The following is a 27,153-nucleotide window of genomic DNA, read 5'->3' as shown; positions in this document are numbered from 1 at the left end:
AAGAAGGGGAGCTGGAGTTACAAGTCCTGTGGGGATCTTCAAACTGAAGCACCCAAAAGATTCAGAGACAGAAGGTACTGGGAGGGTCTTTTCCTCTCCTGTACCCTGTTAAAAGCTGCCAAAGCCATTAGTGACCCCCCAGCATCACCAATTCCCTTTGCTTTGTAGATATGCATAATTTTTTTTTTAAACACTCAAATTAGCCTATAAAAGAGGGTTTGTATCCAAATGCAAACTTAATTTGCCCTCGCTGACGTTACACTTCCCCGGATTAGATCTTTCATTCCTCCTGTTCCAAAACACCCATTGTGATAAGAAGTTCCCCTTTTTGAAAATGCAGCTTTGGAAGACCTTTAAATCCCCTCACTAAATTCTTATCGTGCTGTTTTCCCAAAGCACCGTGTGTAGCATCATCTCTGCACTGCAGCTTGAAAGGAACAATTCCCTGCAGATGCAGGCGCCCGCGGCCAGGAATATCTGCTCCGGGATGCTTTGGCAGGGATATCACAGCATGGGCCATAAGGCAAGCATATATACATACATATACAAAATGTAGAAAATGTATATGTACATATATAACCTGGTCCTTGTTGCACCCAGGCAGGTGCAGGTGGGAAGAGCGAGTGCCGTATAATGAGTCCGAGTTGCTCCAGGGTGTGAGAATGAGCAATGAGCATCTCTGCTGGAAGCAAAATCAGGAACTTGGGTGAGCTTTGCTACTTAGACAACAAATCACTGGGTGTGCTTGAGGGTTCATTTTTCATTGGGAAACACCGGTGAAAAGAGTACTTTGCTGCTTATCTCTTTATTGCTTATCAGTGCTTCTTTGCCCTTCATTTCTTGGAAAAGGCATGGTGCTTAAATGGGTTGAAGGGTGGATGCTGTGAAAGAACTAAGCCACCTCTTTAATCCCAAAGGCTTCATCAAGGGTTCATTTTGCTCTCTGGGAAAATCTCTGTCTTCCCAGATCACTCGCCTCCCTCACTCCACCATCCATCTAGGTTGCCTCGTCTGTATCTGAAGGCATGCTTGCCATCCTTTGAAGAGGTAGTCTCCTCTAAAAAATCAATAGTTAACATTGTCTTTAAATAGTCTGACATTTACCTTTACTGCAGTTTTCATTTCTTTCTGGGATTGCTCAGACATTTGTATTACCCATGCACATTCCTTATTTCTCTGCCTGTAGCCACCGACCAGGAGCTTTGCAGGGATGGCAATCCTGCTGGTGTAGCTCCCAGCCACAAATGAGGAGACTTTTGCAAGATAATTGAGAGGACTGGAGCTCACTAATAGAAGCATCTTTAATTTATGGAAGACATCAAGTGAGAATAATTACAAGAAAAAGGGTAGCATAAATCCCTGAAGAAAATACATGCTGAATGCAGTTTTCCCAACAAGCAAATTTGAATGCTGGCCCAAAGGTCAAAATAAAAGACTCTGAGCTTCAGCCTCCTGAGCCATCCACCTTTCCTTTGGCTCTTGTCAAGAACTTGTCTGGGGGTTCATTTAGAAAGCTGCTTGCACAGAGCAGGGCCGTTTGCAATCTGGGAAAGTTAAGCAAATTAGCAGAATTATTAGGTAAGAGGCAATTCTCCACAGCCTGCAAAGCAACCGCTTGTTAAATTAGCTCACACGGGAGAATTGCACTGATCGAATGATGGTTGCAGTGTTTGCAGAGAGAAGACTGTGCAGGCATTTCCTTTGAAATAACACTGCTCTACTCCAGCCTAAGAATAAAAATGGAGAGTTTGTGCAGATTCTCTGGCAGGCTGGGACAGGCTCCTTGCACAAATGTACTGGAAGATGCCTTTGTCTTTTAAACACATTTCTCCTATCCAGTTCCTTCTGCCGTAATAATAAAAAAACTAATAAAGAAGAAGAACCCAACCCCCTCAAACTATTTACTTCTAAAAATAGGGAAGGTTGCAGAAGAACTGATGCCACCAGACCCCTGGAAGCAGATGGCTCGATGCACCCAGTCCCCTCTGGGACTTACAAGGACACTTAGGGTTTTGCAGCCTTGCTGTCCCAGGGAGACTTTGGGAACGGGGCTTTCAGCAGCAGAAACAGAACTCAGAGTCCTCCAAGAAGCCAAGGAGAGGGTGGTTCACACACAGTTTCTGAAATTTCAGTCTCATTTTTATATACTCATTGGCTATTGATTTGATATTTTTATACCTTATATAGTACACTTAGTACAGGAAAAAACAAGTAAATGCGTTTTATTAGTGGGTCTCTGATGGAAAATTATGTCAGTTTTCCATTTAAAAGATGCATCAGATTAATCCACCTATGAATCAATCTCGTCCACACTTAAAAACCTCCTCACACCCCACGGTAAATTTTCCAGTGTGACACTGCAAACAGCATGTAACAGTTGAAGTTTTAAAATGATGAAAAGGTATTATTGTGAAGTCTTTAGCAGTTCCAAAGCAGCTGAGAATGAAATGCTCATCCCCAAAGTGAAGTGAGGGTGTTACACCAGACTTAGCTCCAGATTCCCTTGCAGGAGATGAAGCTTTTTCATAAAGTCATGTACTTGAATCCATCAGCATCAGCATAAGCAGCAAACCACTGAGTTCCTCCAGCCTCACCCTACTTGAAATTCCGAACAGCACCCACAACTGCAAGCAGGAGAGTCCTGGAGACCAACAGTGTCTAAAACAAGGGACAAGACACCTTCCTAACTGCACTACATGGTCTGACACCCCGTTACCAGCCCCAAGACCTGGCAGTGTTGCTGCAGTGGACATTGGCTGAATCCCGCAGGAATTGCCAGCAGATCAACGGGGAGATTTCATCAGGCACTGGCTCCCGAGCAGCCCCAACGCAGGTGAGGCTCCCTGGGGTGTCAAGGGAGAATCTGCAAAGTCAGGCTGAGTGCAATCACCAGATAAATCCTCTGCAGTTGCCAGCAATGGACCTGAGCCATGATGCAGAAGTTCTGGTTCCAGACTGAACTTTTCTCCCAGGTTTAAGAGATACAGTGTCTGGAGTTGCTTTAAGTCTCTGCCAGGCTGTTGGCTAATTTCTGGTATCTCCAAATCCCTTTTTTTTTTTCCACACTCTATCATCTGCTTTATAGGATACAACACTTAAGCCTACCTAATGGCGGGTTTGGAATCAGGGTTATTAAATTTGCCAAGTGTTGGCTGTTGAACACTGCCCTATGGAACAAATGGCACAGTTTTGGTTTTTTGTTTCTTCTCCTGCTTCTTTCTATGACTGACAGATATCCCAGCACAAAGGGTTGTCCCAGGTTTTATCCTTTGCAGGCTTGTTTTGGCTCACAGGACCATGCTCCTCACCATGGAAAGATGGATTATGCCTTTACTTTCCAGGTGATCCACAAAAGGGCAATAGAAAATAACTCCTTTCCCAGCACTGAGGAGCAAGAGTGGCACGGGGCCACCTCTTACCCCTGACAGGATATCAGCTCGTGGTTGGACTCCTGGGAAATAGTTTCAAATCTCTTCCCTTCTCACTCTTTTCCCTCTCCCTCTCCCACTATGCAGGAGACAGCAGAAGCCACCTGTAAGATACTGCACAAAATAATTTACAGGAGGGGTGGGCAGAAAGAACTGGAGGCAGATCTTATCTGAGGGAGGTGCTAAGAGATGTGACATACCTATCCCACATGGATGTGGAAAAGAAGCCCTTGGTGCTGAGTCTCTGGTACCTTCAAGAGAAGACTGGCCATGCTCTGCCTCCATCACTGGGTTACTTAGCTCATTGTAGCCCTCCTGTAGCAGATGGTGCTTGTGGGCTCAGCCCCAGCTCTGTGGTGCAGTCCTACCTTTCAGCCCCGGGACTACATGGAAGATCACAGTGTTTATTTTTGGTGTTGTAGAATAAAAGACAAGTACCTATAAGCCAGCTGAGATCCTCGGGCATACACTGGTAGAACAAGCATAAGGTAAGAGCAGTTGAACATTAAAATAGGGAGCCTGTCACAGAATTGTAGAATAATTTAGGTTGAAAAAGACCTCTAAGATCATCGAGTCCAACCATTAAATCCATGTCCAATCCAGGCAGACCAATTGCATAAGTTAATTTACATGGAGCAGTGACAAGCTGTTTTCTGTTGTAGTTCTGTTTGCTGAATACCCCAAAACGAAGGCTTTTATTCCTTGTGAGAGAAAGGAGGACTTATCCACACCCCAGGCTGGGTGCTACTACACCTCAGCACTGCTGCAGTAGCTGAGGTAATGCATGAACCCGCCAAGCTGCTACGACCAGCCACGCGCCTGCTGTCTGGCCACGTCAGACACAAAGGAAAGGACATCTGCTTTAAACCTCAGCCAAAGAAGTTCACGTGGACACGTTTTATCTCGTGGTTGCAAATAGCTCAGGCTGTGCAGGCGGTCGCCGTTCACCAGGAGGGGTGGCAAACAAGCAGCCCGTGTGTAGGAGCTGAAGCATCCTTCTTCTGCTCTTGCTTGGATGTACAGGAGATACCATCATCCAGCCCTGTCTTCCCTTGGAAAACACGTGCAGCACATCTCACTGTATATGTTTAATCCAAACTAATGTCCGACAGCTATGATATGTGTGATTATGGCAGTCATTTTTAATTAGGGGTTGTGTCAATAGTATTGACATTTTTATCGCTTTTGGGGGAAGCAGAGGATATTTTCCTGCAGGTGAACTCCTGTCTTTGTGGTTTTCTATCCCTCCAGCTGCACCCATGGTACGAAAAGGCTGTCCATCTTATTAAACAATGAAATGTTATTAAGCCCATTCTCTGTACAAGTTAATTACAGCAACTTACACAATATCAAATCCAAGGAATGCAGAAATTCAAAATCCCTTCGTCCTGTGGCAAGATTTATAATCCTAGCCTGACTGCAATGTTCATCATTAACAGAAGCCCTGTCAGGATCTGGGAAACACTGATGGCCCTGTGAGGAAGAGGATGCATTCAGTACCTTGCTGGGAAGTGGAGTTAGACAGGAAAGGCTCAAGCCACTCCTTGCCTGCACTGATAAACATCCTACAGGAGCTGTCATCCACCCAGAAAGAAAAAGGAAGGCAGATCATTACATTTATTGGTCATAGTTTTTCAAGAGTTAATGAAGACCTACTAGAAAAGGCATGGATAGTAGCAGTAATATATATTTTTCATCTATCTCAAATATACCTTTGTTTCAACAGCTTTACATAACACCAGTAGAAGGTCTGACTGCTGCCTGATACGTCAGAATGAATCTTCCTCCCAGATGATGGTCCTGGTGTAGATGGTGCTCATATGGTAGAGTTTTTAATGTCTTTAACCATCTTTAGCTTTGTATCCTGATAGCCCCTTCAGGCTACATGTCAATGCCATCTGGGAGGAAAAGAAGAGACTTCTGCTCAAGCGCTGCTGTAACGCAGATCTCTTGACTAAAATTGTGCTTCCTTCACTTGACAAACCGTCAGCACAGAGCAATTATCTGCCTGTTGGCTTGCTTGTCCTTTCTTTTCTCTTCTCTTCTCTCAGAAAAAAAAAAAAAAAAAGCACACGAAGGAAAAGGATGCACAGGAAAACTCCATGGGCAGAATCCAGCTGATCTGATCGCACCACTCAAGATGTGCTTGCAGATGTATCAAAGGCAGAAGTGATCCCTTCCTTACCGCTCTTGTGCCCCCTTCTCTTCCTAAGCTTGACTGGTGAATGCTCTCAGGTATTTGGGACAGATAACGTGTCTGTTTTTATCTGTCTTAAGTCCTGTACAAATATGGATATTAGAGTATTAGTGTATTTAGGCTGATGTGTTCAGCAGCTCTAGATTATGAATTGCTCCTCAAAATAACGTTTGCGTTCGCCGACAAAGATCTTTATTACAGAAGAGGGTCAAGCAAAAAGGGTTACTCCTGCTAATTTTTCACTGTTATTTAATATTTGCACAAGAGGTTTGCGGGACTGAGTCCTCAGGATTGCCTTGTTTGAGAAGCTAATAGGGTTTCCGGGAAACCAGCAGTGTCTGGTGAGCCATCAGAGCAGCCTCTTAGAGGATATGGAGGACAATTAGATTTGAGGTAGTTAAGGATGGTTGGCTAAAGGTTTCTAATTACTTAGCCAGGACCTGGTCCTGGGGTTTTCAAAGTCAGCAGTAAGACTTCCCCTCAGAGCTGTGCTTTAAGGGAAATCGACTGAAGCAGATCCAATTTTCAGACCATGGGTGGGTTCATGATCTGAGCAGCTCCGGGCTGCAAAGGGCAGACATCAGTCAGCTCCATTTGCACCAAATCCCTGCTGTTGCATCAGGAGGTATTTGGGGGTGAGCAGGGCTGAAACACAAGCTGTTGGGAGGGATATTTACAATTTTTTGGCTCACGCCTTAGGTTTGTCCCTATACAGTAGCAGTCCCTAGAGAGCTCCCCTGAAGTCTACCTGCTGCCTTCTGTTGGGCCTCATATTTCCTTGACTAGACCATAATGGCTGTACTGTTATAGGAATTCCATGCTAAGTGAATTGAATTTCTCATTCCATAAAGATATAATTAGGCAATAAAAACACTGGCAGCAATCTTCAAGCATGGCTGCCTGAAAGTGGGATCCACATTTAAGCACCTAAATACATGGCCCAACTTTTGGGATCCTTGTGCATTTGTATCTTCTCTTGCTACAAGAGAACTGGAAGATTTCCTGATATTTGAAGCTCAGGTGGCTTTGGGGGAACCTAAATACGGACCACATTTCTTTAAGGAGAAAACATTTTCATTTATATTCCATGGTTTTGTTCAAGTTGCAATGCCTCCAGCTTTCCCATTTGACATTTTTTAGTAACTTAATTATCATTACCAAGGAAGAATTTTAATAATGGTGTGGTTTACATTGGATGCGGCCCTGGGGAACAAGAGAAAACAACCCAGATTGTGGGAGCAGGCGGGAGGAGAGTGGTATTTTGGAAACCCAGGCCACAACCTGCTGGCAGCATCTGTTTTTACTCAGCCTTTTCCTCTAGAGTCCCAACATCATTCACAGCCCAGACTGCCAGCAATTAGGGACTTGTGCTGAGGATTCCCCTTCCCTTGTGCTTTCGTCCCCTTCCTTCCTTGTTCAGGAATCTCAGGACTGGCAGTGACACCGTTGAGGTTGATGTTTGCTCAGCGACTGCTGCTCTGCTCACACAGTGATTCCTGTCTCAGCAGATGCCCTTACCTGGTGTTTCTGAGATGGGAATTAGGAAGTGGGATTAAATAGCGCTCAGAAACCATCAGGACCAACTGCAAAGCAATTAATCAGCCTTGAAAGACACTGTGTCAAGAAGTGACTTGGAGCTACCTAGGTGGTGGCCACTTGGCTGTTTTACCAAGGGCACAGCTGTGCTGCGTGGCTGGGACTGGAAAGCCATGAGCACCCTCTCTACCCACCGCAGACTGGCCCCATGCTAATACAGGGATTTGTTGGAGCTGCTCGTTTTCCTCTATTTGCAGGCACAAATGTCAGCAAATGCATTTTGCAAAGGCTCGAGTCTCTTCTATCAGGCCGGGTCAAAGCCCTTTTGGATGCATTGTTGGGCATTTGGAAAGATGCTGCGTTTGTGAAGATAAAGAAATGAATAAATAGAACCAGTAATTTCTTTTACACGTTTTCAGGAAATAGGCTGGTGGCATGAAGGAAAAAGTGCCTGATCTGATTGAAGTGTATGGGAAAAAAAATACATGTAGACTTCAGTAGGATTTCGACATAGATGTTTAGGCACTGTTAAGGGGCAGAAAAATGAGCTAGCAGGATTGAGTAAGTACTGCTTTCCTTTTAGTTGAGAAAAGGTGCTGCTGCAGTAACATTGCTCCTCATGTCTTTGCCTTTCAAATACCCAGTGACATAAATATTAGATGCATGTTAAGCCTCAGATCCATCTAACAACTCCTTATCTTGAAGCACATGAATACTCTTGGCCCTAGTAAGAACATTTAAATGGTACCTAAAGGACCAGAGATGCGGAATCAAGTGAACCAAATTCCTGGCGTGTGAAAAGAGACAAATCTCTGCACACTCTCATGCCAGGGGTTAACTTGGGCCAGGTGTTGTTAAGAAGTAAAGACATGAATAATCTCCCATCAGACTTTTGCATCCAAATGGCTCATTATGCCTGCAATATTCATAGCTTGTGAGAGTCCTATAGATTTACGATTGCTAGGAAAGGATGACGCCCAGCTTACTTTCCCACCAATCATTATTACATGAGAAAGGGAGTGATTTTCTTTAAGTCCATTAGCATAACATTAGTGCTTATAAGGACCAGACAGGATAGAGAGTTTACAAGCCTTTTAGGCCAGCAAAATCAAACTGGGGACCCTTTTTCAGGAGCACATCTTTTATCTCATTAACAAAAAAAAAAACAACATTGGTGGCTAGTACAGGCTGTGGATATTTGCCATTTGGGGCAATGAAGAAGCAGCTGGTATTCCCAACTTCTTCCCAGCTCTGGTATCCCTGTAACAACCCATTTCTTCACTAGAGCTGTTGAAGGAGCAGCTTGGCGCATGCTACAAAACACAAGGAGGGAACTTCAGATCAAAACCTTTATTCTTCGTTGCAGCAGATGAAACACTGAGGCACAGGGCTCCTGGGTGGGTGTGAGCAAATACATATGAAAACGCACAGCATTTGCAGTGGAAATACACAGTCCTGTGTTACAGCTGAGATCAATATTAGGAGGATGATAGAGATTATCAATCTTGAGTGGTCTCCGTTAGGCAGAATTGACTGGCAACCACATAATGACTCAGGCTCAGCCCACCAGTTTAGAGCCCGAGTGATAGATCTGCAGATGCCAGTCATCATCATGTCCTTATCAGCAGTGTTCACGTCTTCTACCTGAGTCGCCCTGGTCGGGTTCAAGTGTTTCAGCCTCCAAGGTGCATCTGAGAGATCAATGCACAGCTACAGCTGGTTGAAGGGGACCAAATCCATTGAACAGTTGATTTGGTTCCATTTTACCAGCTTTAGCAAAGCATTTGGCCTCATGGGCTGCGGCAGCAGAGAGGGGAATTCTTCAGGGTCTTTTCTCTCCCAGCTGCCTGGACCTCTTCTGAACTTGCTGCCTGATGCTGCACTGGTTCAAATGGCTTCACTTTCAGGCAGTCAGGATTTATTTAAGCTTCTTAGAGGCTACGGCTGAAGAGCGGGTCTGAATTAAAGAGGCAGGTTTAACAGCAGTGGAATAGTCTGCAGCAGTAACCATCAGCCTGGAGCATTTTTAAACCTGATATTTGGCTCTGTCTGTCTTGAGAGCCACGCTGCTATTACAGCGTGACAGAAGTAAAGGCTATTGTTTTAATCCAGATACTTTAATTATCACTTCCTGACTTATTCCTCTCGGTGTTTTATGGTCTGCTGTCATCCTTCATGCCCTATGTTTTGTTATCTAAAATGACACCTAACACACAGCAGCAGAGATGTCCTTTCCTACAAGCAGCCCAGCCTACAGCCAAGGAATTCGGAACTGCAGAACTCTTCTCCTCTCGGGTTCTCCTTGGCAAACAGGAGGAAAAAGACTGAAACACCTGAAATCCTTTTTTAGAGGTTAGCAAAGTTTGCTTCCCTACCATGCAGCCTCCCATGTCTTCTTATCTGGCATTAAAATCAGCATTTTCAGGAGGTTTAAGATCTGCTCAAGACAAGCAACGGTTGTATTTGACATCACCAGAAACCAACAGGAAAACGAAGGAAAGGAAGTGAAAGGTGGGGTAAAATGGAAAAAAAAAAAAAAAAAAAAGCCTTTTCTTTCTTGCAGTCCCATAATCAGGCAATTTGTCCCCAAATGAGGAAAGCAAACCCCTGCTACGTCACCGCTGTCCAATTCACTTGCGCCATGGTTCATGTCGCAGAGCTGGGGAGCTGATTTCTCCTGGAGAGCCCTGCAGCATGAACACCCCACTGCTAAAAATAACTCAGTAAATCAAATTTAAAAATCACAGCGGCTCCGATCATTTCTGCAGTGGGAGCCAATAAAGTCAGGCCTTTCCTTCTTAACCCAGAGCCACGCGCAGATATTGCACATTGCCATGTGCATAACCTATTTAAAGAATTTATATGCGTCATAAGGCAAAGGTGACTTTTCCCCCCTCTTCCTCACAGCCCACCACGCTGCAAGATGATACTGGGGAAAAGCACCTGTGCTTAGAACCACTGCACACAGAAATACTGCAAGTGGGCCAGCATTACATCTCCCCAAGAATTACAGGCTTCACATTGTCACGGTAAGCACTGCAGATCACTTAACTGCCCAAACCTGTTACTCTAAGCTGCCTATAAATAAATGGAGGGAGAGATGGAGGGAGAAAGAGAGAGAGAATAGCTTTTAAAAAGAGCTCCACAATTAATTTAATCAAGTTATCTCTAGGTACCTTTTCGAGAGATGATCAAGCCAAGGAACTAAGTGGAAACTTAGACAGTGAAGACCTGGAAGTTCAATTCATCCATTGGTGACTTACAGGAGGCAAAGGAAAGTAATTATTTACTGGTGATTGGGTGGAGGTGGAAATGCCATCAGCGACTGAGGCTGTACTGAGCTAAACCCTGATGGGCACATGGGTTTTTGTTTAGAGTGCACCAAGCTGCCTTAGCACCACCACTTAAAACACACTCTGCTCCTCAGGTACTCTTGTTCTGTTCCAGCCCCGTTGATTTGGGGTCAGTCATTTGAAAGCACTGCCGTGGGAGAGTGGCGTGGGGTTACACTGAGCATCCTCTGCTGGGGACCAGTGCTGTCCCCAGTCCCCCCTTGCTTTGCTTCAGGGAGTGCCTTGGAACATATTTGAAATCAATGTGAGTCGGCGTGGATGTTCTATAACATTTTGTTTAAATTCTCTGCAGTGAGTTATGGGTGAGGTTTTCCTTTTTAGAAAATTAGGTTTTCTCTTCTGGATGCCATTAATCAAAACTAATGATGTCTCTCTGGTGGTGAGGCTTTCCCAGCAGCTGAGAAAGAGCAGCCCACGCTACAAGCTGGAGAGAGCTGCAATAGCCTCCCAGCAGGAAGGGCACAGGCAGGCACTACCAGGCTGGTCTCTGGAGCTGTACTGGCCACCAGGCACCCAAGCAAGATGGATTACAGGTGTGGATAGAGGTGTGTACTGTGTTGAAGCACCTGATCTCTGCAGTGAGGCAGTGCCCATTCCCAAATGCCTGTGGGCCCCCACTTCTATGAAACAGGAGGTACGGGGTTCACCTCTGCCTGCTGAGCGCTGCCAGGTTCCACAGGCAGAGTCTGGCAGGGTGCTGCTCTCCCTTCCTGCCTGTGCCAATGTTGCAAGTGCAGTCTGCAACAGCACCATATCCAGGTCCAAAACCTCAACCACTCAACACCAGCAAGTTCAGGCTTGAGTCCAGAGAGAAGCAAGGTCTAGTCTTCTCCTTGTGAAATAGGGTCTTACGCTGGAAAGGCCCCCAGGGCCAGGAGCAGATGCTCCTGCCCCTGCTCAATGCTCCAGCACATCCCGAGCTGGGAAAAGCCTACAGGCACTGTGGGATGGCACTGGAGAGCCATGGGCACCCTGAGTGAGAGACATGGGCTAGAGGTGAATCAAAACCAAATTATTAAAACAAACCTGTGCATCACTTTTCCCTCTCTGACAACCCTTGTGCAGTGCCTCTGCTTGGCTTTTGGCTACGTTGGCAATGATTGCAGGCAGGAAAAGGAGCAAAAGCCCCATTGCTATGGCAAGGAGGATCAGTAGTAGGCAACGCAAGAGAATCTGCTCTTTTGCGGATCTTTCTACTTTAGCCTCAATATTCTAATAAAGACGTGTTATAGACAGTACAGAAAAGCCAAAGAATTTATCAGCATTTGTCGATATTCCTAATGAAGCAGAAGATTCAACATGCAATAGAATTAGCCTACAACAAACCCTTGCATAGGGCCCATCCTTCCGAGTCCAGAAATCTCCTGCCTATTCCAGTCCGATACCCTTTTGAAAAATGAGCAGCCCTCCAAGCCATTATCATTATAAGCTAAAAGGCCAAATGAGACAAAGTACTGTTGCTCTTCATCTGAATAAACAAATCATTTTTAGATCAAATGCATTAACAATTTATCATTCTAAAATCCAATCAAAAGGAAAAAACAACAATACAGAACATTGATTTCCTACAGCTTTATCTTAATGAAGTGCACATTCCCTTCGTAATTAGCTTTGCAAGGGTTTTTTTTCCCCTTTCCTGCAGCTAATGTGTTATTTGATTTCCATCCAAACATTAGTAAATTGGAGGAAATTTCCTCAAAATGAAGTGGCTTTTGATAATACAGGAAAACATCTACTCTCTCACATTGCTATTTTTTCCCCCCAAACAGCCATACTTATACTGCAGATGATTCAACTTTATTGCATGGTGTCTTTGCGAGGATGTTTAAATCAATGCCACAGTCATGGGATTCTGCACAATGTGCCATTTGTAAACCAGAAAATACAAGCTTGCTGCTTTTATCCTTTTCCTTGCAGACATCAAATATTAATTGAACTTATATTATTACAGGGAAAAAGTGGACTGTGTTTTATTAACATTTCTAAAATTATAGATATTCAACCCAAAAAGTAGACTCCAGACAAGGCTCGAGAGCCTTCCGCTTGGATTTTATTTGACTTAATTAAAAAGCACTCAGTTCCTTTGTGCACTAAAGTAGTTGCTGACATCGCAGTAGCCACTCAGTCTTTCAAACACCAACTATTACCTGAACTTAATAAAGTGTCTATTTAATTTATACACCCTCATGAACTCACCTGTCTCCCACAAACACAATGTGGTTCTTGCTAATGAGCAGCGAAGGCAGCAACTTGACAGCAAACTCACCAGCACCCTGGGGTAACTCAGCTGCCCCAAAACATTATTTCCATCTCCTTTAATCTGCCTTCTCTACCATTAATGCCACTATCCAACCTCCACGAGCCAGTGATCCACCATGCATTGCTGGAAATACTCTTTGCCAGGCCACCTCTCCCTTTCTCCCCTAAATCTCTCTTCTAAAATCTTTTCTTCTTTAAATGATGCTGAACAAAGGACTGTTTCTTTCACCCTGCTTCACTGAGTACTTGCTGAAATGAAATGGCTAATTTGATAGCCTGGTTTTATCTGGATATATTGCCAAGGTACACGGCAATATCTATGACAGGGAGTGAAGTCCCAAACCCTACAGTTATCACCTTATTCCTTAGTTATACAGAACATCTAAAGTGACCTTATCTCCGTCCTAATCCAAATTTTGGTCCTAGGCCTCTTGTAAAACTAACGGTCCCATTTCAAGCACAGACCTGCTCTGTTCTGCCAATGAAGGGCATCGTTACCTGGAGGGAGCTGGCTCCATGTGGGATAAAGATGGTCCCTCCGAAGCTGTTTTCCTGAAGCACAAGGCTCCAAGCAGGTCTCTGGGAGCTGCAGCTCCTGAAACCGGACATGGAAATAGTTGTGGAGTTGGATTTTTTTTTTTTCTACTCACACTCTCAAAAGAGAACAAAGCCGCTCCCTAATACAGTTTGTGCATTTTATGGACCTAACAATTAAATAGGTTTTAAAACATGTGCTGACTGCATAATTCCATACAGGGGAGTGCGCTCAGCGTTTTTAAACAGCAACTGATACGAGATACCACTTAATAGTACAAAACACCAGCAGTCCCGTTAAAATCAATAGAAAATTAGATGCTATGAAAATGCAATATGTGTCCAATTAGTTATAATTGGAGCAAATGGTGATGCAGATAAACTCCTGGAGGAAGATGTATTTGTCCGGAATGCTCCCTGCCTGCTGCCAGCACGGCGCAGGATCGGCCATGGCAGGCTCTGCCATACCCTGGGCATGAGTGATGAGCCATCTCATATACGTGCGTTAACTGTTATCTAATTATGGAGTTGCTCCGAGCCGGCAGGACGGCTTTGGTGCACCACTGTGCGTGGTGAGAAACGATCGGCTGTCACATGGAAACCTCCCTGTTGGACTTGACAAATTATGCCAGCAAACCTGTTTAAGGACTAAAAAATCCTTGGACGCGGTGACAGGCAGAGAAAGATGCCATGTTATTTATTTATTTATCTGTCGGAGTTTAAGAATTGTGGCTCAGTCCCACCAATACTCACTTTTTTCCCTGCCTGCCTGTTGTTATATCAGTTCAAACTCCCTCTCACCAATTATTTTCCAGGCTTCTTTCAACTCCTAAAAACTCAGCTGCACGGCGAAACGGGAACTAGGTTATGCAATTCTAACGCTTTATTTTTAACATATGTGGTGCAACATATTGGCCTCCTCTTTGTTTCATCTTATGACTAAAGAAAATGAGCGAAGATCCCCTGTCACAGCAGCACAGAAGGTACATCCCCAAACAAGCATCGCTCCAACCCTTTCATGCTCTCACACTGGATGAAAGCACATCACTTGCAGTACAACAATTATTAATTTGCAGTGATTTTTTTCATATAAACGCTGTAAAGTAACAGTTATTTTGCCAAAATCATTGGCTCAGAGCTAAGGAGCAATATCTTTCTCCAGGGTTCATATTTTATTCTTGTTTTAAACTAATAATTCAAATTATTACAGACTTACGGCCACAAAAAAAAAAAAAAAAAAACAACCAAAAAAAACCAAAATCAAAACAAAAAAAAAAAAACCAAAAAAAAAAAAAACCAAAAAAAAAACCCAAGGCTGATGTTTACCCAGACCTGAAACCTTTTTACATTATTGGACACAGTTACTTACACTGTTAAGGGAACTGTCTCTCAAGAAAGGGAAAAAAAAAAGAAGTGGCAGCTTTTATTTGTTACGCTGACTCAGCTGAACAGTGGAACAAGAAACGTTAAGCCCCAATCCATAACTTCTGTGGCCGCTCAAAGGACGTATTCTTCCTCGACACTGATAAAAGTTTAATATGTAGTTGCCGAGGTTTTTAATAAACTTGTCAACAAAAGAGCAAGGCAAATTGATGGGGACCTTCCCAGGAATAAATTCAGTTTCAAATAGGCCAAATGAGCGTGGAGGACAGGGAGGGGACGGCACATGGGAGACTTTTGCTGGTCTTTGCAAAAATGGCACAATAGATTTTAGTGGGTGCGTCTTATTGTCTCAAAGACAAGGCTTTAGGACAAAGCTGGCTTAATTTAAAGAGAGTAATGTGGTTTAGCTCCCCGTGCAGCACAGCCCTGACTCTGTGAGGGGTGGAAGAGGCAAAGCCTGGGTATAAATCCCTGTGTTGCACTTGCTGCCCTCACATCCCAGTCCCCTTCCCGCAGCCAACCCATTCAGGGACAAGCTGCAGTGTTGCTCCACATTTTTTATCCCCAATCTCCCATTGCATACATTTCAAGACTTCCCCTCCAGGCATCATATGCACAGCCATCTCCTCTGCTTGGCCAAACCATCCCCACTCCTTGTTCCAGCTTTTCCCTTCAAATACTCTGCTTGGCCAAACCATCCCCACTCCTTGTTCCAGCTTTTCCCTTCAAATACTCAAGGCTGAGCTTAATTCAAGCACAACACAGTCCTTTTCCTCTGCTGGTTCACACTCCTGCAACCCATAACTAAAAGCAACCCTGACATACAGGGAACAGTCATCCTGCATGTGCATGAGCTACACACACTGCCCATCCTCTGCAAGGTTAGGAGTGAAATCACCACATGAGATTCATTATCTTCTCCTGGTTTCAATCAAGTTTGTGCCTTAAATTATTAAGACTTGAGGGTTTTTTGTTAATTTGTTTACCCAAAGTAAACACAAATATTAAATCAGAGCTTCCAATAATCTCACTGCCAGCAAATTAACAAGCAAATTAACCCATGGTGTCCCAGAAGGGGACACCAATCTCTTAATCTCAGTAAGTCCTTGTGACACGTTTCTTCCCATGTCACCAGCTCCCTCCTGACACCTTCTTTTGCTTAAACCAAACAGCTTGAAGAGCCAAAAGCCGAGTCCTGCCTCCCATACCAGGTCACTACTCAGATTGGAAGCACTGCCCTGACTGTTGTGGTGAACTTTATTCTTGATTGCTCTTAGGTCACTGGATTCCTGCTCCCATGGTTTTATCCAGCTCCCCAAATGCCAGGGTTGACTTGCCTATGTAAGGGCTTTGAAGGGATGGCTCCTGTCCTTACAGCTGCTGGGTGACTTCTGTGGTTGGTGGTCACGAGTCCCACGCCTCTTGGCTGCCCAGATGCCACCTAATCCTGTCCCCCCAGAAGGGCAGCTGAGAATGAGCACTATTTATAGCAGTTGTTCCCCAGTTCCCCCAGGCTCATCAGTCTGCCCAGGGCTTTTTTAGATAGCGGCACAGGTCCCAGCACAGGCCATATCTGGGCATGGAGAGGCATTTACAGGCACGGCCCTGTGCTTCAGGAAAAAAAAGAAAAAGGAGGAAAAAAAAAAGGAAACCCCCGCATCTGTTGGAGATGTCAGTCGCCTGCTTCCCCTGAGCCTCCTGAGCACCACCAGCAACTGCTCCAAGTGCTAAAATCTTTGACTATCAAATTCTGCTTTATTCAAGACATATCTGTGCCTGAAAGCCTTCCCCTTGCACACAAGGGTGTCATCCACCAGCTCTGCTCCTCCATACAGACCACTCTGGAAAAATACAGACTAACCCAGGGATGGTGCTGGTTACACAATGCAAACAAAAACGTCTTCAGAGCATCACGGGGATCTGCAGTGGTGGGGAAGAGACAGCCCACAGGGACACCGTTCCACCTGCACATACAAGTGCCCACCGAGGTGCACAAAGCTGGGCATGTGGACAGCTGGGCAAGCTCGGGGGCCAGGCTGGCATCACACAACCTTCCTGGTGCCGGCAGAGTGACCCGGCAGCACCGCGCAGCACTGCGCCCAGGCTGGCAACCACTGAGCAGCCCTGCAGTGCTGGAGCACCCTACAGACCCCATCGACCAGCTCACTCCTGCTGGGACATCCCCCAGGCAGTCACAGCCCCATGAGGTCCTGGCTGAGGTCCAGCCTCTGCACCTTGTGCCTTAAGCCTGCTCAGAGGTGTGGGGAGCCCAGACAAGTCTTCATTACAGCACGAGCGCAGCGGGGCACAGTCCAGACAAGCTGTGCCATCTCCCCAAAATACATACTGGGCATCACTGTGCAAGCCAACACCAAAGCAGGAAAGTCCTTACAAACCCAAAACCCTTGTCCTCAGGTGGTTTCGTCAACCTGCCTTGGCTGTCTCCAGCTTCAGCCTTGCAGTGCAGGTACAGCTTCAACGACTCCACCGCGAGCACCTACTTTGCCTCTGAGGGAAACTGAGGCAGGCGAGCCAAACAACTTGTCTGCAGGCCCAGCGAACCGGCAACGGAGCCCATGTCCTCAGCTCCCATCCTTGGAGTGCTGGGCTGCTCTCACCATGACCTGCTGCATCCCAACGGGAAAGCAGCTGGCAGCATCGCTGCCCGCTTGGCCGAGGTCAAGAGCAACTTCAGCGTCAAGCGGCAAACATTTAACCCAGCATCTTCTCTGGGAGGCAATCGCCAGTGCGGTACTTAAATCAGCCCTGGGCTTTCCGGGGAGGGATCCGAGCCGAGGATATTTCTCTTGCTAGGAACACACCACCCCCTCGCCCACAGTCACTGCTAAGTGCAAGATGTGGTGAAAGTCTTTAAAAATAGATATATTCCCAAGCAATTCATGCCGCTTGCATCTGGCAGGGCAAACCTAGCATGGAAGCTCTTTCTTACTGACTAAAAAGGATCGTTAGCAGCTCGAGGCTCGTGCAACCTTGACTCTCTTCCTTTCTTCAGGGCCTTCTCTTGTTCTTGGCCTAAACTAGTCCTGGGAAACACAAGGGAAGCCCTGCCCAGCTAAGCTGGTGTCAAAGGCAGGGAAAGATACTGCAGTGCAGTGCTGATCTCTTCTGCAATCGGACGTGCAGACTAGCCCGAATGCTGAGTCAGCACAATTTCTTTTTTGATTGGTTGATCTGAGTAACATATTTTCAATGTATGCTAAAGGGGCAGCAATTAATACCTTTTCCCCCTTTCCCCACTTTTCCAAACCACTTCGAATCGAATGCACAAATCTCACCCCCAAAGTCACTCTCTGGTCCTAAATATTCTGAGGCTCTTTCATTTTTAATTTAGGGCATTAAAAAAAAAAAATTTGCAATCTAAGCGATGCTCACTTTGATCGACTTGTGCTGCTGCAGCTAAAATATCTGTCCTGCAGGTCAATCTAATCATGCTTAATAGCAGTTTATTCTTCAACGCAACATTTTTCACGTTGGGTAGACAGTTTTAAATGAGATTGCTGATGCACCCCTTTACTAATGCTTTTACCAGGGCCAGCACATCCCTTGAAATACTTGTGCAATAAAATGCTTTATTGCTCTTGATGAATGCACTATTAAACTTGAATTGCAAACATGGCCCCCCCTTTTTAAAAAAAAAAAAAAAAAAGAGGGTGCTAGAATTTATGGGACCACCTGTCTTCCAACATTAAGTAATAGTAACAACGGTAATAATAGATCATCAATGTAACAAACACACAAAAGTACAAAAAAAACAAAAAAGAAAAACCCGCCTGGGAAATCCGCATGGCACAAATTTGTCCCTGTGCTCTCATGTGCACGTGCAAAATATCCATCTTATACCTGCCGGTAGTTCCGCTTACATGCGGAGAATTCATCTTGAGAACGGCTGGATTTTGTGAGGCATAGAATAGAAAAATTTAACTAATTTGGTCCACTGGATTTATGGCTTTTACAATTCTCAGAGCTCCTGTTTCCATGCCTGGCACCGCGCAGTCCTCGGCTTGCAGGATGGATGGGCGCACCTGAGCATCCCAGCGCTGCGGGTCCAGCACAGATGCTCCCTTGCAGCGCGCCCGCCACGGCACTCAAGGCCAGGAGATGCTCACCAGTTTAGGAAGAGTGTAAGAGAAGTGGCTTTTTTTTTTAGCTATCAAATAGAGCGGACCTAGTGCAATGTAACAGCCACAGTTTTAATCCGAAGAGGTGTAAAACGGATGAAGAGCTGCCATGAAGCGGAAGAACGGCACAGACTGGTTGACAAAGGCCTGTAGCCATCACCTGCTGCCACTGATGTCAACAGTAGTGGGCTACTGTGGCTCTTGGGGGGCCACATACACCCCAAGTCATTTTTAGCACCGCCCAAGCCCAGCTGACACAGGCCATGGCAAACCCTCCCCTGCTACCTCCGCTCCCATGCTGCGAGACAGCGCTCAGAGTTATAGCTTTGAAAATATTTACATAAAAAATAAATCTGAGCACTTAGTGACTTCCTAAAGTTAGCAATTCCATGTGATTAACAAGCATATTAATTCAGAGAGGCGGGGGGAAGGAGATAAAAATTGCATTACAAATGCAGGTATCTACTGTAAATCAGACCGTGAGCACCTTTGCAAGAGGAACACAAAGTGCCACAGGGTTTTTAGTAAACCCTGCACTGAGGAAGAAAAAAAAAGGAAAGCAAAAAGAAGAAAAAAGAAAATTAAAAAAAAAACAAACAAAAACCACAAAACAAAAAACCAGAAGGAAAAAAAACAACAGGAAAAGAAAAAAAAAAAAAAAGGAGAAAAGAGAAAAAAGATAAAAGATAGAAAAGGAAAGAAGAAAGGAAAAGGAAAGGAGAAGAGGTGGGACAAAGGGTCAGCAAGGAAAAGAGGGCAATTTTATATATAAATTATATATAATATGTAATGTCATGTTATATCCAGAATGGTGACAATTGTCCTCTTTTTTTATCCAGAGAGTCAAGGTAACATTGGTGATTTAGAAGGGAGTGAAACTGCAGTCCTCCTTGGACACCAGTGCTTTCCTGCTTGGGCTCAGCTGATTTCCCATCATTCACCAGCTTCATATTTAAATATGACCCCAAAATGGGGCAGGACACCCACAGGATCCCATCCTTGTGGGAACATTGGGGCCAGGGATTGTCCTCACTCAGACTGACTGCTGGTGGGACTGAGCCCAGGGATTGCTGCATCCCTGCAGCCAGGTCCTGAGGGACTTCACCGCAGCCAGCCAGGAACACCCCAGCTTTCCAGGGCCCAGCACAACCAGAGCATCCAAAAATGCAAACAGGATGATGTGCAAACCAGCCATTCTCCACTACAAACTCGGCCTTCCCAAAGCCAACTGGCAAAGCAAAGACTCCTCCTCTGCTGGGAAGGGGTCAGCGCTGCCCACGCCCCCATCAGTCACGGTATTTAATTTAAACAAAAACCAGCCTCAATAAACCCCACCAAATCCTACAGGTAGGAAATCTCCCCCACAGCCCAACCTGCCTTTTCTCACCCGCTCCTCACGAGCACCTGACTACAGTTAAATCCCCTTTGGCGTACCTGTGACAAGTGATGACGGTGCTCACGGTGAATGGAGATGGATAAAGACTCCCCAAAATCCAAATTCAGGGTCTTGCCTGTTCCCCGTGCTCGGGGGGAGGGTGCTGCGATCGGAAAGACCTAATTAACCTCTGCTGCCATGCCATGGCACCACGCCTGCCAAACGATGCCGTAGGAGCCCATGAGCAAGACGAAGATGGGGTTGCAATTGCAGGGAAACCACTCCAAAGAAAAACGCTGCCCTCAGCGGCCCCATGGACATGGAAAAAGGAATTTGGGCAGCTGGGGAGCGGCTTTCTGAGGAGTTCAACTTTGCGCATCGTTACAACGTCGTAGAAACGCGAGGAAATTTGGGGATGAAAGCTTTAAACCCTCAGATGCGGCTCCCATCTAGGCAGAACGTTAAACTTGTCTTTAAACCAAATTTCTTTCATCTTGTCACATTATATCATACTATCCTGGAAAAATAGCCAACTCTTTTACATTGGAAAAGGTCAAAAAGGAAAAGGCTTCCAGAATGAAAGGATCTAATTTTCTTGTTTTCCCTGGGGAAAATAAGATCCCTATATTCAGAGCACTCCTTTGGCTTTAGCTGTGATCCGCTGACTGGATGGCTCATCACACAAAAAGGAATATCTCCTTCTCGCCAGTTTTAAGCACAAAAAGTTTTAATGTGGGAAAGATTTGAAAAACGGAGTTTGCACACCAATTTAAAGCTAAAACACCGCACGCCCGAGTCACAACTGTTGTATCCTTTTCCTCTCTCTTCTTCTCCCCCCACCCTCCATCTCCTTTTGTTGTTCCTAGATTTAAAGATCAGCCAGCTCTATTTGTTATCTAGCCTTAATATCTGGGGTAAAAAGGGTCGATGGGGAAGCAGGAAAAAGGAGAGGTTGGCCTGCATCCCTGTTAAAACCCAGGAGCGGACAGCCAGCTTTCCTCTGGCATCGCCTTTCAAAGCCCATGCCGCAGTCAGCATATTGAATATTTAATGTCCTGATGAGCATTTCCACCTGCTGACACAGGCAAAGTGACAGAACAATACACGCGCTGGAACAAGATCATCAATTGACTCCCCAGTCGGTCTGCCGGGTCAGGCAGTTAAAAAAAAATAATAATATAAAATAATCTGTCTGTCTTTCTCCCCCGCCTTGGCCGGGGTCACACACTGCTCCTCTGAGAAGGATTCCCACCTGAAATACATACTTCTTTACATTCCATAGCTTGCCAGGTTCATATGGGCATATAAAGAAGTATGTCTCTCAAGCAGGTAGTTTCAATATGCGCATTTATATGGTCACAGGAGGAAAAATAACGCTGATTTACAATTTACATCCTGAGAGTGAGTTACGGCTCAGTTCAAACCAGCAGACTTTCCTCCTGCCCAGCCCATGTGCAGACACAGACACACACCCCAGCTCCCGATCCTGGCTGGTAATGCTGGGCTGAGCCCTCAGCAGATGATGGATTTTGGATCCTGGGAAAGGGGAACTGCGTAATTCACTGGACACAAAGCAGCAAAGGTCCAGTTGCTGCCCTGGCAGGGGCTCCTTGAAACATAAAAGACACAGGGTACAAGCCAGCCTCCCACTCCACTTAAAAAGTAGGTGTTTCATTCAAAATCATAAACTTTCAGCATTTAAAAAAGACCAAAATGTGCTTTAGAGGAAAGGCTTTCCTGTATATGCATACAGGTATAATTTCAGACAAAGCCATGTGGGAGAAAGTTACATACAGATCAATTCCCAGTTGCCTACATCCTACAATTTGGAAGCAAAAAGCCAGTTTGTTTTCAGAAAGCCCAAAATCAAATGGCCATCTACTGATTCACAAACAGACACCGGGAAGGACTGTTCCATTTGCCAGAGTAAGAGAACTCATCAGCCCCAGACAAGCGATTGCTTTATCAGTAAGTAGAAATTAAAGCATAGGAAGAAGAAAGCATCTTACCTAGTGAATCCAATGATTTTTCCTCTTCTGGTCACTGGAAGTGAGACACTACCCGCAGACAACCAACCCCCAAAAGATAACACATGCCTTTTGGGGAGATCAGGGCGTTAAAAACAAAAAATAATTAAAAATTGCTCCTGATAACTCATCCGGTTGAGCTCCACGCCAGCTAAGGGGCTTTGGGAAGACCTGCAGATATAAAAGGCAGCCAAAGCGAGGTTCTGGGAGCTCGGGCCAAAGTCTTCCCGAGTTCTTCCCGCAGCCCCCGTGGGCTGCGCTCCCCGCACGCCGCCGCACTGTGCACCCGTGGGGCTCGGTCCCGCACGCAGCCCTGGCTCTCCCCCTCTCTCTCGCCTCCTCGCAGTCGTGCTGAGCTTTAAAGCTCCCTGAACAATGTGGGCCGAGTGGCAGGGCTGCGATCGCCGCCCGGGCTGAATGGGAGACTATAATGGGCAGGATTTAGGCAGGAGCGCGGCGGAGGTCACGCCGGGCGCTGCCTGCTCGCTCAGCAGGGCGGGCAGGGTCCCTCAACAGCGCCCGCCGCCCCTCGCCCGCCGCTGCCCACGATCGATACCAATTTACAGGCAAATGGGGAATGGCTGCCTCCGTGTTAATGAATTTTACCGTTTCTCACAGTCTTCTAATGAACCCTTTAAAGAGGGTTTAAGTAAACTTAGCAAGTGGCAAACTAAGCACTTTGGAATACCTAATTGCATCGATGCTTTTCACTGCTTTTTTTAAAATATCACTGCCAGCTGGGGAGTAAATACTTCCCTGCTGCCCATCGACTTCCAGCACCACTGAAAAGCAAAGGCCGCATGGAGCCGGGGTGTAAATCCGCTGTGCTCAGCCCCAACCCCCAAAATGGCTTTACACCCCTCATGCAATACTGGCACATGCCTTGGTCCTGGCTCTGTGCAGCTTCCCCCTCATTCCCTGACTTTGTTGGCCGTTTTAACCATCGTTATTTGTCTCATTTAAAGGCAAATTTCAACCTTTAGTTTGGATTAAGGGGAAGAGAGATGGAGCTGTGGCACTGGTGTAATGCATGACTGCAGTGAAATTAAAGCAAAGGGAGAGCTGAGGAGTGTGAGGGAAAGTCTGAGTGTCTCAGATTAAAAAAAAAAAGAAGCCCAAAAACCCCAACAAAAATCAAAGTGCTGGTGGTGGGGTGTTGCACAGCCAAGGCACTCCATGGTATTGAATTTTCTTCAGACCAACAGCAGTAGAACAGCTACTGGACTTCCTGGAGCACTAAACACCTGCACCTCATACCCTATTTGATTTCTTCAAATGCATTTGACATGGGCTGTCCTGAACAGTTCCCAACTTCTGCAGACAAGTGAGACAGTGACTGCCAGCCACTAAAGCAAGTACTATGTAAGAGCTAAAAAAATGACCTTTTAGATCCTTACTAGAACTGAAGACAATGACACAACCACAGCAGTAAAGTTCGTCCTGGAGATTTAAACTTGCTTTGAGGTTCTGGGTGTAAGCTCATGCTTTCCAGGGTTGTGCCTTTTGGTGGAGAAGCAAGTAAATGGTGTGATGGTGTTTTTAATGTGACATCAGAGGCACCCTGTGGATCCCTTCTTCCAGCTACCACCAGGAGTAAGTGGTGGTGGGTGAACATAATCCACCATCCTCAACCCACCTGGGCTCTCTGAGCTCCTGTGCTTGCTCTTGGCCAAAAAAACATGCGCAGTAAAACTGTGGCTGTTCTGGGGAGAAAAATGGATGGAGACTTGGATCATGCAGAGGCAAAGGGGCAAATAAAAGGGGAGGGAAGGGCCTGAGATATTTCCTGGAGACAGAAGGGGAAAGAGCATGGTGAAAGGCATGGAAAGCAAGGTCCTGTATATTATATCCCTGTTCTGCCCCAGGCTCCAGGCGCTGCTCAGGTCCAAGTGGCAAAGTCAAATGGAAGATGTGCAGCACAAAAGTTTGGGGACAGCCTGCATCTAGGGCTGGGCACCGGAGAAGGGAGACACAAGCAGGGCCAAGGTGGAGGCATGCGCTGGCCCCAGTGCAGCCTGTGGCAGAGAGACTGAGCTCAGACCTTGGGAGCCACAGACACAACCACCCGCTCGAGAGGATCCCAGCAATTAAACTGACAGCACAAATCACAGATTTCTGCCTAGACAATTACACACGATTGCTGAGTGCACGCTCCCTCTGGCACAGACATATATACCTGTATCCATACTCCACACACAGCCTGGAGATGTGTTGCACCTGAATGATATGTTACACCTGCTTATACATAGCATTTATATATCTATGCATAAAAATGCGTAAAATATCCATATGCGTGCTATAAAACAAACCTAAATCTATGTGTGCATGCACCACAGTATCCATCTCACAAAACTGATGTCTATATATTCATGTGACTAGGTATCACCACTATCATATAAAATATAATGACCACAGTCAACTCTGAGCTGCAGAAGCAATAACAGTCAATTGATGCTACACTTCATGTAACCTGAATTCCAAACCCTTGCAGGAAAGCCTAACTTCTCCTCCTCCCCATATTCCCTTTCTGATCGTCCACAAGCCACGCACCTGTAATTAATACTCATTTCTTGGCATTTTAACAGTTAATCACCACAGCATTGAGATTATTGCAAGTTAGGCTAAGTTTAACCACATTTCACCCTTTTGCTCTGCCTGGTATCAGCTCATAGCACTAGTTTGTTGCAAATAAATAAATAACGCCCCAATCCCCCCAGGTGTCATTAGCCAGCCTGTGTCTGAATTAGGCATTTAAAGGCCGGTTTAACCTTGCAGAAAGGTTGCATGTCAAAGTTCTAACATTTCAGTTCAGATTATTCTAGTGCACTGCTTGCTCTGCAGTTTGTTAGGTGGTGTTTTTTTTTTTTTAAATGCGGAGTATGCCACAGCAGAACAAAAAAAAAAAGGGGGGGAGGAGGTTTCCTAACCGATCCACAGATTAAACACACATCCAGCACACCCCACACAGATACACACACACACATACATTTGCTGGATGCAGAAGCCCACATTTAAGTCCCCGGGTAAGTTGGATGGGCACTCAGTCCTGCATTGGCCAGGAAAAGTGTTTAAACCAAGCTGAGCTGGTAGCAGTTAAAGGCAAGGCAGGGAGCAGAAGAGAGGGGGGGAAAAAAAAAAAAGACATACCAGTTAGGAGCTTCTGTTGCAGCAGAGGACTCACCAGAGCACTAGCTGAAAGCTGAATCAGCTTTCGAGAGTTAGGGATGCATAGAGGAGGGTCATGGAATCACAAGGTAATAATGCGCTTCATGCTGCAGCCGTCAGCCTTCTCCTTATAGCCAATCTCTAATGCAGGAAGGGAACAGAGAGCAGGCCCAGGGATGGGATTAGTCCTCACTTGGAGAGAAAAAAAAAAAAAAATTAAAAAAAAAAATCGCCAGGCAAACCCTCCCCTCCCACCCACCCTTACCTCGCCCCCGCCGCCCGGCACCGCCACAACTCCATCCCTCCATCCCCGCCGCTGCACCGCATCGCAGCGCGGTGCCGCGGGGTGCGGGGAGGCAGCGCGGTGCCGCGGGGGCTGCGCGGGGCGGGCGGGGAGCGCGCTCGGGCAGCTCCGCGGCCAGCCGGGGGTTAAGGAGCAGCCACGGTGCCCGCCCGGATTGCAGCACACCTTGATGCGAGAGGCTGCGCCGGCACAAGTGCCTGCGCCCCCCCCCACCCCTTCTCCTCCTCCTCCTCCTCCTCCTTTTCCCATTCCTCCCCCCCCCCCCCCGGGGGTCAGCCCGGGCTGGGGGTCAGGCTGCGGGGGGATACACAGGGCTGGGGGGGGGCTGGCTGAGGGAGGGGGAAGCTCTGGTCAGGACGCGAGTCCACCTTTCCAGTGCTTATATACCCAGCGAAGCATCCCAAACACGCACCCCCGGGCGAGCGGCCCCTGCTCCTGCTCTTCCCTCCCTGACCATATTTAGTCAACCACGGCAAAAAATAGCCCGTCAGCTGGAGCCTGCCGAGCAGGGCTCGGAGTTCAATCGCTCCTCGCAGCCCATTGACTACTGGTCCTGCAGGGTCCTGACTCTGCCTTTTTTTTCCCCTCCGCTATTTTTAGCTAGGCCAAATAAAGAGGGAGCTCATCTTACTATTCTCCACCGGCCCGAGGTTTCTCGGGGCCCTGGCTATGTTTGGTAAGCGCCGGTGTTGAGAGACACAGAGCGGAGACCTTGTCCGTGCCGGAGAACCTTTGGCTCTCTCCTGTATTTGTTCTTTTCCTCTCCTTTTCTTTCTTTCATTTGTATTTCTTCCTTCATGGCAGAAAGGATTCCGGATGAGAAGGTGGGGAAGAAGCTCAGTGGATCCTGATTTTCATGTTACAGAGGGAAGAACTGGCTTTAAAAGACCTCACGCTGGGGCCAAGTCCTTCACCACAAGGTCCTGGGCACCTCGTTGTCTGGCCACGTCTGTCCTCCTGTGTCTCTAAAGGTGCTGAAGGTTGGGAAGGCATTGGATTTTCTGCCCTACATGGAGAGCACTAGGAAGCCTCATTGCCAGCCAGGGAAACCCCTCTGTCACAGTGGGTTAATGTGGGTCACCAACACAGCGGTGTCTCCTGGGTCTCGAGGTTATGGGATCTTTCCAGCCTCCAAAGTTTCATCCAGCAGTACAGCAAGGAGGGAAAATTTTGGCAGTAGAGGCACTGCCCTTGGCTGGCATCCAGAGAAGCAGGTGAACAACCATAGAAACTTGAGTTAGACCCAGCTTCAAAATAAAGATGTCCAGAGACCTGGGGAGGTCACTTGGGGAGAGCAGATAAAGGATGACAGACATGGCATTGGCTGCGTTCAGCCAACCCGTCCTTCTTGCTTGCAGCAGATCCCTGCTCTGGACAACCTCCTGAATCCAATGGCTCCCCTTGCCCTGCTCACCCCAGGTCTCTGCACCTCATCAAGGCTCACCCAGAGGGA

The 27,153-nt window shown here is 46.4% G+C and overlaps 1 long non-coding RNA gene across 2 annotated transcripts; it reads right to left on the bottom strand.

The window, feature by feature from the left end:
* Positions 1-556: 556 nt before the first annotated feature.
* Positions 557-25,910, bottom strand: LOC116795444. Of its 2 annotated transcripts, XR_004360055.1 has the most exons (5): positions 25,866-25,910; positions 25,379-25,588; positions 22,214-22,300; positions 1,997-2,120; positions 557-1,057 (listed from the first exon to the last, which is right to left on the bottom strand). It is a non-coding gene; the product is annotated as an uncharacterized LOC116795444 (long non-coding RNA). The 2 variants fall into 2 exon arrangements; XR_004360054.1 differs by lacking the exons at positions 1,997-2,120; positions 22,214-22,300.
* Positions 25,911-27,153: the final 1,243 nt, after the last annotated feature.

Source organism: Chiroxiphia lanceolata, chromosome 17 (genome assembly GCF_009829145.1).
Source record: "Chiroxiphia lanceolata isolate bChiLan1 chromosome 17, bChiLan1.pri, whole genome shotgun sequence".
Lineage (NCBI taxonomy): Eukaryota > Metazoa > Chordata > Aves > Passeriformes > Pipridae > Chiroxiphia > Chiroxiphia lanceolata.
This window is presented reverse-complemented; position numbering and strand designations above follow the sequence as displayed.